The 18,735-nt window shown below is 44.1% G+C and overlaps 1 protein-coding gene across 2 annotated transcripts in view; it reads left to right on the forward strand.

The window, feature by feature from the left end:
• The first annotated feature begins 6,830 nt into the window (after nucleotides 1–6,830).
• Nucleotides 6,831–18,735, forward strand: part of ADD3 (adducin 3) — a 100,418-nt gene continuing 88,513 nt past the window's right edge. The window contains exon 1 of one of the 2 annotated variants that reach the window (XM_074158962.1): nucleotides 6,831–7,055. The gene's annotated coding sequence lies outside the window, so the exon portion shown is untranslated. The remainder of the gene's footprint in view (nucleotides 7,056–18,735) is intronic. The other variant, XM_074158961.1, reaches the window with a different exon arrangement.

An 18,735-nucleotide genomic window follows, 5' to 3' on the forward strand; every position in this document is an offset into this window, starting at 1 on the left:
GCCTCTCTTGGGCTGTGCATCTCCTTAGGCACATGTTTAAATAACTCACTACAGCCATGCTTAAGCCTTGAGAAAAAGTATCCCAGCAGAAGGACAGAGAACCAGCTCAATCAACCGTACGCAACGAGATGTGTTCAAGCCAGCTAATGGGTAATCCTGTGTGTACGTACCACAAATCCACAACATAACTCACTGTCCTGCTCGGCAGAAGAGTGTTATTGCCTCTTGGGAAACAAGCATTCCTGATCAAAGACTGTCCTTGTAGAACAAATAATCAAACCAAACTAATGTGTGTGTATGTGTATATATATAGTTCACTTGGATTTATATGACATGTTGCATATGCTAATGTCAGTCCATCCGAGGGAGTAGAGACCGATGGGGAAGTTGTAGCTACATGGAAAGAACGGGAATTTTCCCGTGAACCTCAGCACGGCAGAGAGACTGTTCTCAGAGGTCGTAAAAGACTTCTGCAGCCTGCTAATTATACACTAGCCAAATCTTATTACAAACAAGTAATAAGTGTAGGCACGTTTGTTGGTTTTGCTAATGACATTAATGTCTTTTTTGATGATTTGCAGAGCTGCAGGGGGCCAGAGACTCAATTTGTACTGATGTATCTCCCGCTCTGGTGAAGCCTAGGGAACTCTGTTATGTTTGATATCTTTTCACCATCTATCTTTAGACAATTCAAGGTCTGTTCTCTGTGCAGTAGTTTTAGCTGCTGCTTCTGCTGTGTAACACACATTCAGAACTGTACTTAGATAGTGGATCTGTGTATTATTTTCTAGTATGTAAGTGATGGTACATAGAATTACACATTACTGTTGTTAAAGGAATTTGTGCTTTTACTCCTCCACAGTTTCCTTATCTCCATTACCAAAATGGCTGTGGCACTGAAGTCTGCTGTGTAGATTCATTTATCTTTTCCCTGCGGAGTCCTAGAGTGTTCAGATACCCCAGTTAAAACCACTGACTTTGCAATTTATGGTAAGTCATCAACAAGGGAAAGAGACAGACTTGGAGCTGGTTAAAACACATTCTGAAGAATTACCAGGATTTGCCGGGCAAAGACAAGCAAAGTTTTTTCTCTCGCACACTGTCCACATACCTCTGCGACTGATTTGTTTTCAGTTTCCAGTGTCTGTTTGCACAGACCCGATCATCACTCCCCCTGCCCTTCTCCGCTTCCTGTCTGAGAACAAACCGAGACAGTCAGCAGAAGCAATCTCACGTCCCTTTACTATGAAAACCACTGAACACAGTTTGTCCCGCCAGGGAAATCAGTGCTTTAAGTATGCGAATAATCCACTGACTTCATAGGAACATCTCTGGATGGATTTTTTTAAGCGTGCTCTCGGTGGCTGGAGCGACAGGAGGACACTTGCACTCGCTTGCAGGCTGCAGTGAGCTCCGTGTAGGTGCTGCTGGCCCCGGCAGCTCTTTGGGGAGCCCTGCTGTGCTGGGGCAGCAAGCTCCTGCCCCCCGGCTTTCGATCCGGCCGTTCCTAGCATTACACATCGCTGGGAATACACTCAGAAACTACAGATGAGGTCATTCCCAAGAGTCTGCTTAGGTATTTGGGGCCCTTGACACTGAGAGGAGCTAAAATCTTATACTCTATGAATGGTTTTTAAAGGGAAAGTGGAACTGTTTTTATAGCACATTAGCTGTTTGCTAATCTTGAATTGGTAAATGATTAACTTCTCTACAATTTGTTTATCCTTATCGTTAGAGATTGCGCTAACATACGTTCTTCGATCTTACTTGCTTCAAAAGAGGCTTTGGGAGTAACAGTTACCTATGCAGAATCCAAACTCAAACATTAGTAATGAATTAATATTGTTTATGCATATTAACAATTTTGAGGCTGATTTCAACTCTGTGCTGTCCTTTCAAGTGATCCATCAAATACAAAAAGCAAGAGTTTGCCCAAAAGGCCCTGAATTTGACTATGCTCTAAACTTCAAAACTTTTGTCCAGGAAATTACGCCACATGCTCCTCTGCGGGTCCAGAGTTAGAACAACATAGAATCATAGAATCATAGAATCATCTGGGCCGGAAGGGACCTTCAAAGGTCATCTAGTCCGACCCCCCCTGCAGTCAGCGGGGACACCCCCAACTAGACCGGGTTGCCCAGGGCCTCGTCAAGCCTTACCTTGAATGTCTTCAGGGAAGGGGCCTCAACCACCTCCCTTGGCAACATATTCCAGTGCTCCACAGCACAGCATGCAAAGATACATCGCCCCTGGGGGCGGGGGGTGACTCTAGCTTTGTCCTATGTCCAATTCGTCTTGGGATAATGAAGAAGAAAGCGGTAGCTTACCCCAGAGTCCACGAGAGATACAGAAAGCCTTTTTCAGATCTACCGAATCAACACTCACATCCCCCAGCCCATGACCTTACACGACGGTACTTCCATGCTCCTCTCCCCCAGGCAGTCATACTGGGCTTCCCACCAGGTGTGGGTCAGGTGACAGAGGCGGCAGTTCAGCTCCAAGTCACCATTAGTGTGCTGACAAAGAATTCCCAACTTCTCGTTCAACCAACATAAACCTTTCGCCCAAGTGTAGATGGGGCTGAGCCGACAAACGTGGGTTTCTTGATGCAAAAGGATGTGCTGTGCTCCAAATGCATCATCAGAATCACAGATTAGAGATGTCTTTTTAAAAATGTGCTCTGAACATGAGTTTTTGCTTCCAAAAATAACTTGTATTTTGCTCATATTAGAAGAGCAGGATGTTCTTTCCTGTCCTGAAGGGATAAGGAGGAAATGAGAACTATGGGTTTTTTTTATATGATATGAGCTACTATTCTTCTGGACTAGTGCTGTGAATCTTGATTTTCTTTTTCCCCAGCCTTAGTATTTTATTCCCCATGGACATCATTTTGCTTCCATTCATGCTGATGTTACCCCAGTGAAGCTCTCTCTGATTTCAAAGCAATTCCTCCATATTTACAACCTCTCCCATCCTGAGGCAGTAGGCATTCGAAGGGAGGCAAACTACTGAAGACAGCAAATGCTGGATGTCTCAAATCCCTTTTCAAATGAGATAAAGTCAGTTGAGAGACGCGAGTGGGGGCAGAAAGCATCCTTTCCTGTCCTCTGTGTTTGAAGGAAAGAGAGGGCTGTTTGGAGGAAATGTGAACGTAATGGACTGTACATTCGTGTCCCATTGTACTGAGGTCTGACAGGAAACACTTGGGGTCCGATTCAGGAAAAAGTAAATAGTATTCCTTTATAATACTCTCATAACCCCAGTTATCCTGCAGTATATGACTACATCCCTGTCTTTAATGTATATATTCTCACTGCTCTCTCCAGAAGACCAGAAGGAAATCTGGCCACTGGGGAGCGGGGGAGGCATGGGAAGAAATAGTGCAGCATTTTCCAGCCGACGGCCCTCCTAAGTGACAGCAAAACTCTGGCAGCTCTCTCTCTTTTAAACCAAAGGGACTCCTGAGCAGCTGCCATTATTGACTGCCACCATGGCGGTTCCTTATGGGAGGAGAGCTGCAAATACTGAACTTTGGGTAATTTCTGAGCAGTCTCCATCAAGCCCGTGAGAGCACTCTTTCACCATAACGTATAGATGGCTGCGGCGAGGTCTCCCACCATGTGCACAGGGCTGCAGACTCCTCAGTGGGCACTGGGGAATCCCTTGGTTGGAGGTTCATCCTGCAGCAGCGTGGAAAAGGCTCCAGCCCTCAGCATCGAGAAAGTTTGTTCCTCCTACAGCCAGCTGAAGCTGAAGTGGTCTGTAGGATCAGTGCTGGTCCCTGGAAATGCCTTTCATGGCTCCCAAGGGAGCCTGACTCCCGGAGTGACCGGGGTCAGGGAGCTGTTACGGTCCTTTGTCTGCGGGGAACACGCGGTACCACCAGGGTTTGGCGTTTTGCTGTACGGCTCTCGAAGCTGCAAAGATTGCAAAAGAAACCAAAAACCCCCACGCATAACCCAGAAGAGCCGGATTGAGGACATAATGCCCTTGATTGAAAAAGGAGGCCCCCAGGAAACCTTGTGGTGTATATATATATATATATTTTTTTTTTTTAACTAGAGCTAAAGTAATTTGGCATGCACATCCCCTGAGCTGCTTCCTAAACCACAGCTGCATGAGGAATTATCTAGCTCTTAGCTGAAGTAACTCCTTAAAAAAAACCCCCAACATGTAGGTCATTAAAGTGCTAATAAAAAATGTTGATGAATCTCTGAGCAGTGCTCTGATTATCTCTCTGTGGGGAATGAAGAACTCATTAACATGAGCTCCATGCCACTCCCTCCTCCTTTCTCAGAGTTTGGCATAAAGCAAGGAAACAAATGTTTGTGGTTTGGCCAAGTTTCTAATGAGTAGCTCAGCTAGGTCCACTGATTAGACACATGGCTTTACGGAGGGTGAAAAGGCTGCGGTACTCTGCAAAGTGGCAAAGTATTTCTGCCGTATCGGGTCCTCAAAAAGCAAATGCTTTACCTGGTGTGTGGATTTTTGGCAATGTATTTAGCAGGAAATGTAGGGAGAGAGGCTTTTGTTTGCATGGCAGACAGGGAGCAATGCTGTGAGAACCAGAGGCAGTAACAGAGCGGCATGTATGTCTGAGGATCCACGCTCCAAAAATGCAGTGCTGTGGTAGCTTACCATGGGTTTGGTTTCACTCGCTAAGTGGTTGGTTTTTTTAAATACTAAGCTACAGACTGACCCCAAAAGAACAGTCATGGCTATTATCTGCCCTCCCTGCTCTAGATGTTACCTCTCCTACTCCACAGAAGGATGTCTACGCAGCAGCCCCCAGGCACAGCATGAGCCCGCAGGCAGGTGGCACAGGCAGAGATGTCCGTTGCTGTGTCATCTGCAGGAGCTGCAGCACGGAGACCTGTCGAACTAGAACTGGCCGAGGCCAGTGACCCTCCAGCAGGACCCAGCAGTCATTTCAAAGGAGGGAACAAAACCTCCAGAACTAATGGGAGAAGTGTCTCCCATGCAGGAAAGTTTCTTCTTGATCCTGCTTGTAATCCACATACGGCCTGAATCATGAGGACTTGTCATTTCCATAATCTTTCCAGAGCTAAAGTAAAACTCATCCACATGCCCAGGAGAAGAAAACTCACCCTACAATAAACACGAAAGGCACCTTTACATGCCTGAAAGCATTCTGCTGGGATAAACAACTGCTGCCTCTGAAATTCAAATCTCAAGGTGTGTGATCAATGTCACGCAGCACCTTAACACTCAAATCAAGCTCCTGAGACACCAAGTCTGTCCCCTCCTGTTGCAGACAATGCACCGTATAATGACTTTAATAAACTTCATCTCAAAAACAGTGAGATTTTTCCACTCCCAGTACTCCCCTTGGAAAAGGTGGAACTTGATTGCTCTGATTGTTAACAAGCCTCCTCTAATTTCTAGCTTAAATTTGTGCGTGGCCACTTCATACCCAATTGTTTTTCTGCCAGCACCATCTCCAGCTAAGCAGTTGTCTGGGCCAGAGCGCAGAAGTTTTATACTGAAGAAATATGCAAATTGGAGAAAGCCAGTTGCTTCAACCTTCATAGCGCACTCTGTATGTAGGTATATATTCTTCCTGTGCCCAAGGTAAGTTTTAATTTCCTACAACCACCAGATAGTTAGAGGTCTTGTATTACAACATCTAAATAACAGATGCTGCACCACCTCATCCCATTATTACTGGCCGGTGCCTACAGGTTCCCATAGCGCTGGTCCAGTCAGGCGGAGCCATCTCAGTGCTGGGTATAAATTTGCAAAGTTAAACTGCGTTCTGCATCCTCTCCCTATCCAAATCAAACAACCTGTGGCTGGATAGTTTGGTTCCTCAAGCAGTTTTTTCTCCTAAAACCTCTCTGTCTCTCAAGGGGCCTTGCTAGCCTTTCCGTGATGGACGTGTAGCTTCTATACTGGTATGGTGGCACCAGCCAGCAGGGCTGGAGCTTCTTTGGTGGCTTCATCAGAAGAGGGCTCCAGGCAGGCGGTGTCTTCACCCTGTCCTTGCTCCAGCCCTCCTCATTTCTCCGTGATCACAGCCCCCCAGGGGCTCTTTAAAAGCCAGCAGTACACAGAATTAAAAGGTTTTCTCCCTGAACTTACGTGAAGCCAGTTGTGCCAGTAATTTTACACCTGTAAGCAGCATTGCTGCTGTGAAAGGGAACTTTTAAGGGTTTCAAGCACATTTTAGGCAACTCCCGAGTTTTAGAAGTAATTTAAAATGCAATTAAGATATAGACTTCTTTGCATATAGAGGACAGCTATCACCCAGTGCTTCTGTAACTTCAAACGGCCGGGCAGAAGGGCTCAGAGGTGAGCAAACCAGCCCGGAAACCAAGAAACCAGTAACTTTGGGTGGGGAACCAAGACACAGATGACTTCAGCTGCAAAGCTGAACAATTACAGAAAGCCAAAAAAAAAAAAAAATAAAAAAAAAAAAAGGAGAGTTTATTGCATTTTGTGCAGGTTTTTTTTTCCTGTTTATCTACTTCTCTCCCCACGGATGGGGCGAGAGCCTTCTCCTCAGCCATCTGGAGGAGCCTTCTGCTGCCTTTCAGCCCCCAAGGCTGTTTAAATGTCTGAAAAAATTCGTCTCAAAACACGTCTTTTGGGTTTGTTTTTTTTTTTTTTTTAGTTATTGTTCCCACATACACCTCATTTTATATCACACACACCCCGACCTCAGCTGTTGCCCTGGGCATTGCAGGCTCCATCCCCTCAACAATGGAGGGCGGCAGGGGGAGGAGGACACTGGCGCTTGCTGCCGCCCCTCGGCCAAGTTGGAAGCCGGGGGAGGGCGAGGGCCCTCGCCCTCCCCCGGCTTCCAACTTGGCCGAGGGGCGAGTCCCCCCCAGCTCAGCTGCCAGATAGTGAGCCACAGTGGGCGGGCGGGCGCGGGAGGAGGAGCCCAGGTGTCCCTTCCTGCCACATAGTGCGCCGCCCCGTTTCCCCCCCCCCCCTCCACCCCCGCCCCGCCCGCCCTCCGCGGTGGTGCTGGGGCTCCCGCCGCCGGCCAGGAGGGATGGACTGAAGCACAAAGGCGCCGGCCCGCTGAGGTAACGCTCCCGCCGTGTGAGGAGAGGAGGAAGGAGAAGACGGGGGATCCTTTCCTTTTCTCCCCTGAAGGCGGTTATGGCCGAGCCGTTGGGGAAGGAGGGGCGGCTGGAGGCCTGGCTTCGGCACCCCCCCCCCCTCACCGCCGCGTCCCCTCAGCCGCCTCACGGCCCTGAGGCGAGCTCGGGCTGAGGCGGTGTGTGGGGCGAGTGTGTGTGGGGTGGGGGGGACGACACACTGCGGTCGCCGTGGGGCTGAGGCGATGTGTGGGGCGAGCAGGGGCGGGGGGGGGGGGAGGATACACACACTGCGGTCGCCGTGGGGCTGAGGGGGGAACTTCTCCGTGGGTTATACGCCAGCTCTCCGTCCGGGGGAGGTGGGGGGGGGGAGATGCTGCAGTGCTGTCTTGCTGCCTCGGAAAAGGAGCAGGAGCAAGGCTTTAAATAATGCGCCCGCTGCTCGGTAACTCTGCTAATCAAATAAAACCTTGGAAGTCATTATTATGGTTATGGACTGTCCTTGCTCCACCGCAAGGCTCCAGCGTCCCTGGGAGTCTCGAGGAACTTCTTAAAATCCGTGTTCTTCAGGCTTTTTTTGTTTGTTTGTGTTTTTTTGTGGTTTTTTGTGTTTTTCTTTTTTTTCCTGTGTGGAATCGCGCAGGGCTCCACCTTCCCCGTGGGTAGCGGTGCGGGCAGCCCGGGAATGCGGTTTCCCGGGAATGCGGTTTCCCGGTGGAGGCACCGGCATTCTGGTCACGGCGGGGCCAGCCCTGGCCGGCTTCTGGGGCGGTCGCTCCCCTTTCGGGCTTTATTGTCATTGCCCGTTTATGTCTTAGCCAGGACAAAACGCAAAGATTGTTGTCCCTGAACTTCAGGCTCCAGAAATGAGGGTGACGACGGGCCTTTGGGGACTTTGCGCCTCAGTTTTGGTCTCACCCCGAGGCGATTTTCGTCTTGCGCCGAAAAGCTTATGTAGGAATTGGGAGCGGATTTATCCATCGGTGTTCGTCCCGGACTTCAGGGCAGGCAGGCAGGGTCTGCGCAGCTGAACGGCGTGATTTTAGCTGTGAAGCCTTGGAGTGGCTCTGTGAGGAGGGTAGAGCATGCCTCAAAAGCAGAAACCGCCGCAGCCGGTCGTGGAGGTGGGTTGCTTCTGTTTCTGCCTTCTCAGCGTTGTTATGTTAAAGGTGGGTTGGGGCTGTATCTGCTGGTTTTCATCCACGGGTTCCTGGATTCGTGTCTGGAGGGTAGTGATGTGATACCAAGCAGAGGGAAAAACGTGTAGGATTAAGCCTCATCTCTGTGGTGCCACTATGTGGAGGAGTTAAGTTTTAAAACAAATAGATAAAATCAATGGCAATGAATATCTGGGCAAAAAATAATTGGCCGAGGGTTATAAAAGCATGACTGTATGAAATTGCTGAATTACTAATTGTGGGGGAGAAGTTGTTGCTTAAATCGGCTTTGGTACCAGAGGAATGAAGCTGATAAATGTGACCTCAGCCTTTAAAAAAGGTCTTTGGTGTGCTTGGGGCAGCTCCAGGCTGTCTCACCTGGTCCAGTTGCTGGTGATTGGAATAAAGCAGAGGTGTGGTGGATATACTGGCTGTGTGTGACCTGCTGGGAAGGGGCAGTGGTGGCTTTGAGCGGGGGGAAGCAGTGTGAGCCAGGGTAGTGCTGCGCGTGGCTGCTTTGGCATCAGATCTGCTGTGAAAGGCTCATTTTCGCCTCCCTGCCAGGGTTTGCCAGCACTTCTCGTGTCGCAGGGAGTTCTGTAGTCTGCACATCCCATCACGTAAGTGGCCTGGCTGAAAACGGCATGTGAACTCCTCGTTCTGAGCCTCCTTGGTGACATCCAGTACTTATAGGGAAAGATGGGAACACCATGGGCTCTTTGGCCGTTATCAGAGGAGCTCCTCAATACTACTTTGAGTAAGGAGTGCATGTGCTCCTCAGTGAAGCAAAATGATAATTGTGTGATTAATAGCATATGCCAGTTTTAACTTCAGAAATTTTCACATTAGCACTCTTAGTGATACTTGTGCTCTTTTTCAGAAGACACTATTACTTGCCTTGAGTTTTCGCTGGGAGAACGTGAAGGCCTAAGAGAGGGAGGGAGGGATGGATGGGCTTTTTAGGGGCTGAGTGATTAATGATTGAGGTTAGTGCATGATGATGATGATTAAGCATGTCCTTAATTCTTGACCAATAGATGGAGTGCTGCTACGCTTTAGGATATCTGGGGATTTAATGGTCTCTTGGTTAAATCAGTCATCATCCTTGAATCTTGCCTGAGGATTGAGGCAGCTGACACTTTTATTTAAGGAAGTGATGATTTTAGGGTGGTGCAGTCTGGCTGTCGTGGTGTGCTGTGATCATCTAACCCAAAGAGGGAGGTCCAGGTGGTGCCTCTCACACCAGAGACTTTGCATTGCTTGTAGAGTGGGTGGATTTGAGTGATCTGGGTGAATGGGGATGTTGCAGGTGTACTGCAGCTCTTCTGCCCAACCTTTGCTGGTTATGAAATGAGTGGCAGTTGTTCGACAGGGCTGGATGAACCCAGCTGGGTTAAGTGTAACTGTGCTGGAACCGGCCCTGTTGCATGTGATGTTCGAGGTGACATTGCGCGCAGGGCTGCCTGCTTTTGTTCAGCTCAACTTGTTCCAGGCCAAGGGACCTGGCGTAAGACACTATTTGCTGTGAAAATAATCAGAAATTAAGTGAAAGATACAAAAAATGAAAAATATTTTAAGACAGGCCAAGGTTAGTTTGTTTCCTTTTGTAAGTGAAATGTTTCACAGATCAAAACCTGAAATGAACGAAGGGAGAAGGCTGCTAGTTTTTCTCTTGTTAAAATCATTGTTGCTAGTTAGAACTGCAACAAATGTCCTTGCCGCACTGTGGATGGTGTTGGAATGATAATGCTTTAAAAAAAACAGTCTAATATAGAATAACTTGTGTGACTTTGAGCTGCTGCATAAAATTGCCTTTGCTGGTTTTTTTTTTTTTTTTTTAAACTGGATAAAAATTTTTGTTTCTTTAAAAAAATGTTCTATAACTTTAGCAGTCATAGCAACCTCTGGCTATTATTTCCCTTGTAAATCAATTTTGCATTTTCGTAGTGCTGCTGTTTGAAAAACTGAGTCGGTCATTGTTTTGGTATTGACTTGGAAGAACGCAATCTATATTATTTAATAATGTTGCTTCCCATTACATCACAGGGTTTCCTTCAAGCTATTTTCTGAAATGCTGGTTGCCATATGAGAGATGGTGGCAGATGATGGTGTGGCTTCTGGTAAGCTTCTTAGGGGGTAGTTGTCTTTTTTGTAGCAGTTTTTGACAGATTAAGATGAATAAAAGCTACTTGACCCTTAGGGAGTAAACAGTAATTTACTTACTGTGTGTTAATGTTAGATCTGTTTGCCACAGAGTCTATTCTGCTTCCTATATTAACTTTGAGTCACTTGGCATACAGCGGAACACTTTTTGTTTCTTTTCTGCTTTCAAGATAACACAAGTCATTGTACATAACTGCAAATGAGATTTTGTGATATTTCTTTTAAAGATATCCTAGCAAGGACGTGGCTGTTTTGTGGGTAATTTGTGGTCTGGATTATTAGTTAAGACAAACCAATTTTAATAAAAATCGGTTATATAAGAAAGTATCTTTCGTTATGGTGTGCGTTTGTGCTATGGGAAGGGTTATTGCTTCAAAATCATCAGTGAACTGGAAAATGTTTACTACTAAAAAGTTGAGATTTTCTTTGAATTCATTGCAGTTAGTGAAAGAAGGCTTGAGAGCTTCAAAGCTCGGTGTGAGTTGGTTGGGTTTTTCACACTGGATCTTCACAGTTTGGTAAATGTGATGTAGGTATCTATTTAGTTAGGACTGTGGGAGCATAGTAAATGTAGTATGGGTCTTATGGGCAGTAATATCAATTTTGCTTGGCAAGGATGCAATCAGCTGTTACAAAGTGCTAATTAGGGAAATATAATAATAGCCTCATTCATTGTTCCAATCTCTCAAAATGTTCTGGTCTTAGCTAGGCAAAGAAACTCTTTTCTTGCCTTATGTTGTTTAATGTGTTAAAATGACATCAGTGATTTAGTGACATCAAAGCAGCAGGTAGTTTTCATGTGAGTTAGCAGGTTGAGTTGAAGATCAGTAAATCGCAAACTGGTGTGAGACCTCCAGCTTGCTTTGTAGCTTTTCATGTTGTGTCTTCTTGACCTGCAGCAGCCAACAGCTGGTAAATCCCTTTTGCCTTGTGCGGTTGGTGCCTCCTGGAGTTACTTCTCCAGCTGAAGTACGTGGCCGTCTTGAATACTGTAGAGTTGAATACTTACTGCTAGCTTACTGCTGCTCTTGTCACTGTGCTGCCCTGAACAAGTAAGTACCCAGCACTGTGTTGATGTTAATAGTTCAGCTCTTGGCTGAAGTGCCGGCTACTATCTGCTGCATTTGCTGAAGAAGATTCTGTTGAATTGCTTTGAAAATCTGTGCTTGCTGTCTTCATCTATAACTGTCATAACTGGTCTCAAGATTTTTTTTTATTGTTGCATATATTTAATTATGACATGTGGGTTTGGGGGTTTTTTGGGGTTTTTTTATGACATAAAAATGACTAAATATGACATAGTATAGAGGCCAGTTGGATCTGAATCTTGTGTTTGCAGATGCACAGTAAATGTCAGTTCTGGAAGCAGGGTGCTTACCACCCAACCAAGTGTTCCTGTGCATGTCCTTCTGATGGTAAATAGAATGCAAAATAGAAAAGCTTACTTATTGGCTAAAGTTTGCTTTACCTGTTCTAATGCAATAAAAACAAGAAAGAAAACGTAACTTGAAATATTCCCCACCCTCCCACCCCATGCCCTCCCACCCCATGCCCTCCCACCCCATGCCCTCCCACCCCATGCCCTCCCACCCCATGCCCTCCCACCCCATGCCCTCCCACCCCATGCCCTCCCAAATGTGGACTGGCTTTCGTTGAAGAAATGCTTTTTTTAACAGCTCTAGAAGTCTTGACAGAATGCTGTAGAAGTGATTTGGTACTGAAGTTGTCAGTGTGATTCGAATAAATAATTTCTAGATCAATGAAAATTATGAGTTGGCTGGGTTCAGAGAGATTGCTCATATTAGCATAAGTTCTTTCATATAATCCAGTATCCTGGTACTTCTTTAGCAACCTGTATGACATTTTAGTCTTTATGGATAGATATACCAAAAAAATTGTATTTATAAAGAGCATCAGTAAGACCACAAAGTCAAGTATTTGAAAGCTGGATAGTGCTTTCCAAAGAAAATAACCTGAATTTAAAAATGAAAATTAAACTATAGTGTTGGAAAGTACACTTATGAGCCCTTGTGTCAGGAAGTGTAGAAGCATTTTGGCTCAGGTGCTTCAGATCTAGCAGACACTCAGCAGAGGCAACCTTCAGCCTGACATATGAAAAATTAGGTGAAATTGAAAATAGGATTTTGGGACAGAAACAGCAGACAGTTCTCTGTCTAGAACTGAATACAATGATACAAAAATAGTGACCTCACAAGTACCTTTGTGTTTTCCTGACTCCGATACGCAACTGTTTTGGAGTGCTAATGAACTGCTTAACAATTCCTCCAGGCTCCTGGTCAGTGCTAAAACAGGAGTAAAACACAATTTAAGCCAAACCAAAACCAAACCAAAAAACTTAATTCTTAGAACAGACACATTTTATTTGGACATTGCACGATACAGTAGCCTATGCAGTGGAAGGTAAGATTGTTTTCCCCAGTATTATCTGCCATTTCTATGATGGTGTTGAAATTCAGGGTGCAAGAAGCTGTATATGAAATTAATACCTTGCACTTCCATGTTAACTGAATACAACAGTAGCCCTACTGATGCAGTATTCCTGCCAGAACAAATGGGTAACTAGTCAAACAGATATTTCTGTTATCATGATTAAATTGTGATGGTGCCCACAAGAAGCCCATCATCCTGTTTCAGATTTTGATTCCATATGAAGCATTGTACTACATGCCCGGTTAAGGAGTAATTGTCTTTGTAATGTTCACAGTTAGTCTGTACAATTTCTGGCTTTAAATGCCTGTTTGTCTAAAGGTATATGCAAAGGCAAAACTTTTCTGGTGACTCAAATCTTTTTGGCACAGCTGTCAGGGTAGAAAGCAGATGATGTTCATGGTCTTTAATTCATTTACTAAATGAAAGCTGTTATCTCTTACAGCAAACTGTGTATTCTCACACCAAAGGTTATATAATTTTCTAATTTTTAAAATTGAGGTTGTGAAAGAATCTGTAGGTATGTGTTGATTTTTTTTTTTTTTCTTTTTTCATTCCCATTGATGGGCATAATACTGAATACAAATTAAATTTCTTACTGACGTGCTGATTGTTGTGGATTGACTATCCAGAGCTATTTGTCTTTGACGCATAGCTGACTTGGCACTCAAAGGACACGTGCATGTTCTGTGTTAAATGGCTTAAGGACTGGAGTGACACAGTTGGAGAGCTTGGCAGATATCTCTGCATGTGCATGATTTGGAACACAGAACTCCATTTTATAAGACAGAGTGTCCAAAGTAGATTGCTCAGTCACATTTTCATAAATATTTTTATTGCAAAGATTTAATCCTGAGCAGCTGAGGAAGAAAAATGAAGTTGTGATACATGCTTTAATAATGGCTGGTACAATGTTTTGTAAAGCAAAGCGTGCCTGTAATCAGCAAAGCCCTCTTTATATGTTTGGCTTGGTCCTTATCAACCTGATCAAAATCAGGGGTCTGGAATTGAGCAAAAAAATAAGAAATGTGCAGAAGAAATTGCAAATACATTGAAATCTGTGGGTTTTTAAAATAAATATTAAAAAACAAAGCCAGAAACCAAACCCAGGGGTCTGGCAGTCAGGTCCCCCCCTCCTTTTGTTTTTTTACTCTGTTTTGAACTTAGTTTAAATAGTTTTGCAGCATGCAAAGAGATTGAATACATCTGTGTAGTGCTAGTATGAGTGAGCCTGTACTGAAAACCAGGTTAGTTTTAAAACAAACAAACAAAAAGTCTTGAAATGAATCCAGGAAGCTTCCTAGTTAAAACATATCAAATAACACTAAGCATGTGAACTCCAGACAATTCAGTTTAACTATATAAAACGTTTAAGCTGTAAAACATCAGGAGGCTTTTTTTTATAGGTGCCTGGATAATTTGCCCTTAGGTGGCAGAGGAGCAGTGTGGGTTCCCTTTTTACATCAGATGTTTTCCTGTGAGCCAAGCACTTGGGGAAAAACTGAAATACTGCTTCCTCTTTAAATGGTTGTTGCAAACATGTTAAGCTCTTTGTGTGTGCTCACTTAAGCTTAGGTGTTTTTAAACAGCAGTGTCCCTAATTTTACATGCCCTAAGACAACTCCTGGTTAAAGGCTAGATTCCAAACATTGCTTAGTTCTTCTCAAGCACCGCTCCATTCAAAACGGAAATTTTTGCTGTCTGGTCAGCAGAAAATGTTATTTTTCTTGTAATTCCTGACATGAGTGTTTTATTGCGTGTCAGTGCTTCTAATCAAGTCGAGTGACTTTTAATGTATTGCCACGTGAGACCCTGTGTCCATGAAAATATCTTAAATCTGAAAGTCTCCAATTGCCTGGATCAAGACACTGTCTCTTCAGCGATGGACCCAAAGTGGCCAATGGAGATTGTTAGGTGTGGTGGGATGTCTTCTGTATCAGAGAAGTGTCATCTAGCAAGGGGATTCAACATTTTTGTCGTATGCTTTGTGAAATCTTTGCTTAGGTGTGAAGATTGCCAAATCTCTCTGCAGATGGCAAACATGTACAACATAACTTGGAGCAAAAAGGAGGGAGAGCTCTGAGTGGAGGCGCAGGATGTGGGAGCTCTCTGCTCCGTAGACAAGGTGAGCAAGAGCCCAGCTCACCCAGTGGTTCCAGTGCCAGCAGCTTTGGTTGACCTGGTCTTTTCCTATAGCTGGAAAAACAGACTAACTGGCTCGTGTATCTGCAGAGCAATGTGAATATGGGCAACCCTTTTTAAGAGCCTCACTTTCTATATGGCACTTCTCACAGACCCAAGCTTAGAGACCTGTTTCACAGGAACACACAAGACACAATAAAATATAGTGGACTTATTGTCCCAACACTTTTGTTAGGGGATCCTGTCTTTTCATTGGAAAATTTCTCTTTCCTTGTTGAAAAGGGCTGAAATTTTCTCCTTCAGGGGGTAAAAATAGTAAAAAATTTTAAAACTCAAAAGTATTGTTTCCTTTCCTATTAATATTGCCGACTATGTTGTATAAGACTCTACTGTATGTGCAGTGTTGACTAAAAAGAATTAGCTAATGGTGGGAGTAAGAATAACAATGTCATATTTATAAGAGGGGTTAGCCTTTAACAAGAAAAAATAGCTTGAGGTATACCATGTAACACTAGTGTCTGGCTACAATCAAACATTCTGCAAACGTATAGTAACAGGTATTGTGTGCAGTAAATCTATCTTTGTAGTAGAGACCTGACGTTGTTGCTGTTCCCAGGGGGTAAGTTGAATTACATTATTACTGAGGCTGAGCTAACAGAGCTTTGCTTATAGTATACATACAGACAAGATGGTTCTTCGCAGAGAGGTGACCTTTGCTGTATTTTGGTTTCAGATTTCACAGGGACCTATTTCAAAGTTTTTAGCTTCACTCCACACCCTGCTGGTAGTTCGCTATAAAAATCTCTTTGAAGAAAGTTAAAAAAAAAAAAGTCTACACTTCATTACTTTAATAAAGTTAGATAAAGGTCATTTGTTTACTCCTTTTGTAATATACACTGCAGCCGCTGTTACTTGTCAATATAACATAGTTCAAAGATGAAATTAACTGGTTACAGTTACCAGAATTACTGGTTACAATGTGCAAATGCACAGTGTAAGTAATTCTTTTTTATGACTCTTCTGTTTATTAGTTAACTTGAAGAATGTGTACTAGCATATATTTGTGCTGAGGAAACTCTTATGGTTTACATGGCATAATGTACTGTACTCCCTCCAAGGTTATTCCACCCTCTCTCTAAACTTTTTTTGGGTTTCTTTCTCTCTCTCCAAAACCAATTTAAAGAAACAAATTAAAGCCCTGTAATCCTATTTAAGAACCCAGTCAAATAAGAAGTCTGCCTGTTCCAATAAAATATAATCACCTCTTTAATACAGTGACTCCTCTCTAGGACTCTGATTTCCATCTGATTAAAATATTTTGTTTGTAGGTTACAACCCAGCTAAAGGGGATATCCTGCTCTTCCCTCCTGGCCCTGGGGTCCTGCCCCATCCTCTCTTGTGCAAGCCCTGCCGCTCGCTGAACTTTTGCAATTCACGGTGAATTGCAGCAGAATACTTCCTCTCCCCCCACCCTCATCTGCATTAACTCTCTTTTATAAGTTGAATTAGCTCAAGAGATGGTTGAGTGAGCAAGTAGAGTGGGTGTGAGGTCTCTAAGGCAGAGGTAAGAACCTGCAGAGAAAGGGGGGAACGGGGAGATGGGAGACTGTTAGAGCCGAGCTTCAGGTTGACTCCAGCCCTTAATCCTTTGGTGGTGACAGCTCTGCAGGGTCCTGCCTGCAGCACTAGGAGGCAATGCAAAAATGTAACTGGGAGGTGTTTGTGAGTTGAGCCTTCTGCACAGAGACTTGTTTGTAGGAAAGTCAGAACGAAAAGCCGTGCCTCTAGGCTTTGAGATACAATGGGGCAGCCACTAGGCTACGAGGCTCCCTCTAGCCTCCCAGTACTCTCAAAATCTGATGGTGAATGGTCATGTTTAGAGGGAGGCTTTTTGGGATAAGTTCAATGTTTTGGAGAAACTACATAGACCTTGAAATTATTTTAATTAAAATAATCTCAGCATTGTTATGTTTTAATAATGCTGGGCTGAGCTGCTCTTTGGCTCGCATGTCCCACATCCATTGAGTGATGGTCCTGGGTGTTGTGGAGATGTTGGGTGCTTGGGGTTGCTTTCTGTAACAGCCTTGTCTTGTCTCCAGAGCCTGCAGTATACGTGCACAACACAAGATGCACACCTAAATTTCCTGTTGTAAAATAAAAAGGTTCTCATTATTGAACAGCGTGTACCACTGCTGCTCTTATTTTTTGGTTCTCTTTCATAGTGAGGTATAAGAAATGGAGGTTAAATATTGCCATAGGAAAACTTCGTTGTGTCGGGTAGACCACAGGGTCCATATGTTCAGGAACATACAGAACGAATAGTTTCTTTGGTGGAAAGGATGGGATTGCATGTTACTAGAAGTAATGAATTTATGCATACGTTTACAAGACAACTTCATATATATGAAGAAGTAAGGATTACATTGAGGAAAATGTATACAAATAAGTTGTTTAGTGTAGCTCAGCCCGCCTCCCAAAACATTGTTTAACTATGACTTGCAGTATCTTACATGCCTTTGAAAATGATATTGCCTCTCTTCTCCTTCTATCCAGGTTCTCATTGGGTAAATGATGTGTAAGAAAACCTAGTGTTGCTACCAACAAATTTGGCAGAAGAATTGGTTTAGAAATGTAGTGCTGAGTTTCCAACAGCAGAAAGCTGTTTGCTGTTTAAGTTGACTGAAATCGTTCCAGTTAATTTCTGTGCAGGTGGTGAATGATATGAATTCACAGTGTGACTAGCGGTCCTGCAGATGCACTTCATGGTCTTCAGGGCTGGGTCCTCCTAGCTTTTTCTTGCACCTCTCTTTTTTCTTTTTTTCTCTTTCCTAGCTGTAATGAAGCATCGTCTTCAAAAGTTTGCATTTTCTTTGTTTGATGTGATGTGCAGGCTTCAGTGCGGATACTTAAGGAGTCTTATCAAAGTAATACTGGCTCAGTCAGAGTAAAGATGCTTTAGTTAAATAGAGTATGGCTATGTTTAAAAATAACAGCTCTGGCTGTGTCAGCGCATTGGACGACCTGATACTGACTTTCAACAGAGCTTCTGAAAATTACTTTGCCCCCGATTCCGTATTGCCCCCAGTGTGAACTTGTTTTCTGTTGGTAACAGTTCGGTGTTAGGTGAACCAAACCAGAGCCCCTGAATTTGAAATGTCATTAACCAAACGGCTTCAGAGCGAGCTGCGTGTACTGGACACCTTTTAAATGCACAAACACGAGTAGCAGCGCTTCTGCTCCTGTTCAGATTGTCAAACCAGTGGTGTCTGGGGTTGAGTGCAAACACCATCCTCATCTAAGCTCAGTAGTTTTGGGTTCTCAGCTGTTTGATTTCTGTAGGAAAAAAGTGGTTTGTGTACCCTACCAGCCCCAGCTCTGTCTGTGTGCGACTGTCACACTTGCACATGTGTAGGCTGTTGCTTTCTCGTAGTAGTAAAGCATGTGGAGGAGATTGTTAGTAATTCCCATGTAATTGTCTTGTCTCACCCCAACCCTCATTTGGCTCTGACTTCTGCTGCCTTCCTGAAGACTCATTTCAAGCACTGGTATTATTAAAAACTCTTGGTTAATGAGATATAGGCCATATCTTTAAAAAAAAAAAAAAAAAAAAAAAAAAGATTAAAACGTTTCCAAAATACTATATGTATCTGATGTTTGTTCCATGTCTTACGGTTCTTATTCTGTGTGGATTTTCTGTCCTTTTTTTTGTTTCTTGGCAAGGAAGGTAGTATTACATTCTTGTACCAAGAGGAAGG

The sequence above is a fragment of the Numenius arquata genome, chromosome 15 (genome assembly GCF_964106895.1).
Source record: "Numenius arquata chromosome 15, bNumArq3.hap1.1, whole genome shotgun sequence".
Lineage (NCBI taxonomy): Eukaryota > Metazoa > Chordata > Aves > Charadriiformes > Scolopacidae > Numenius > Numenius arquata.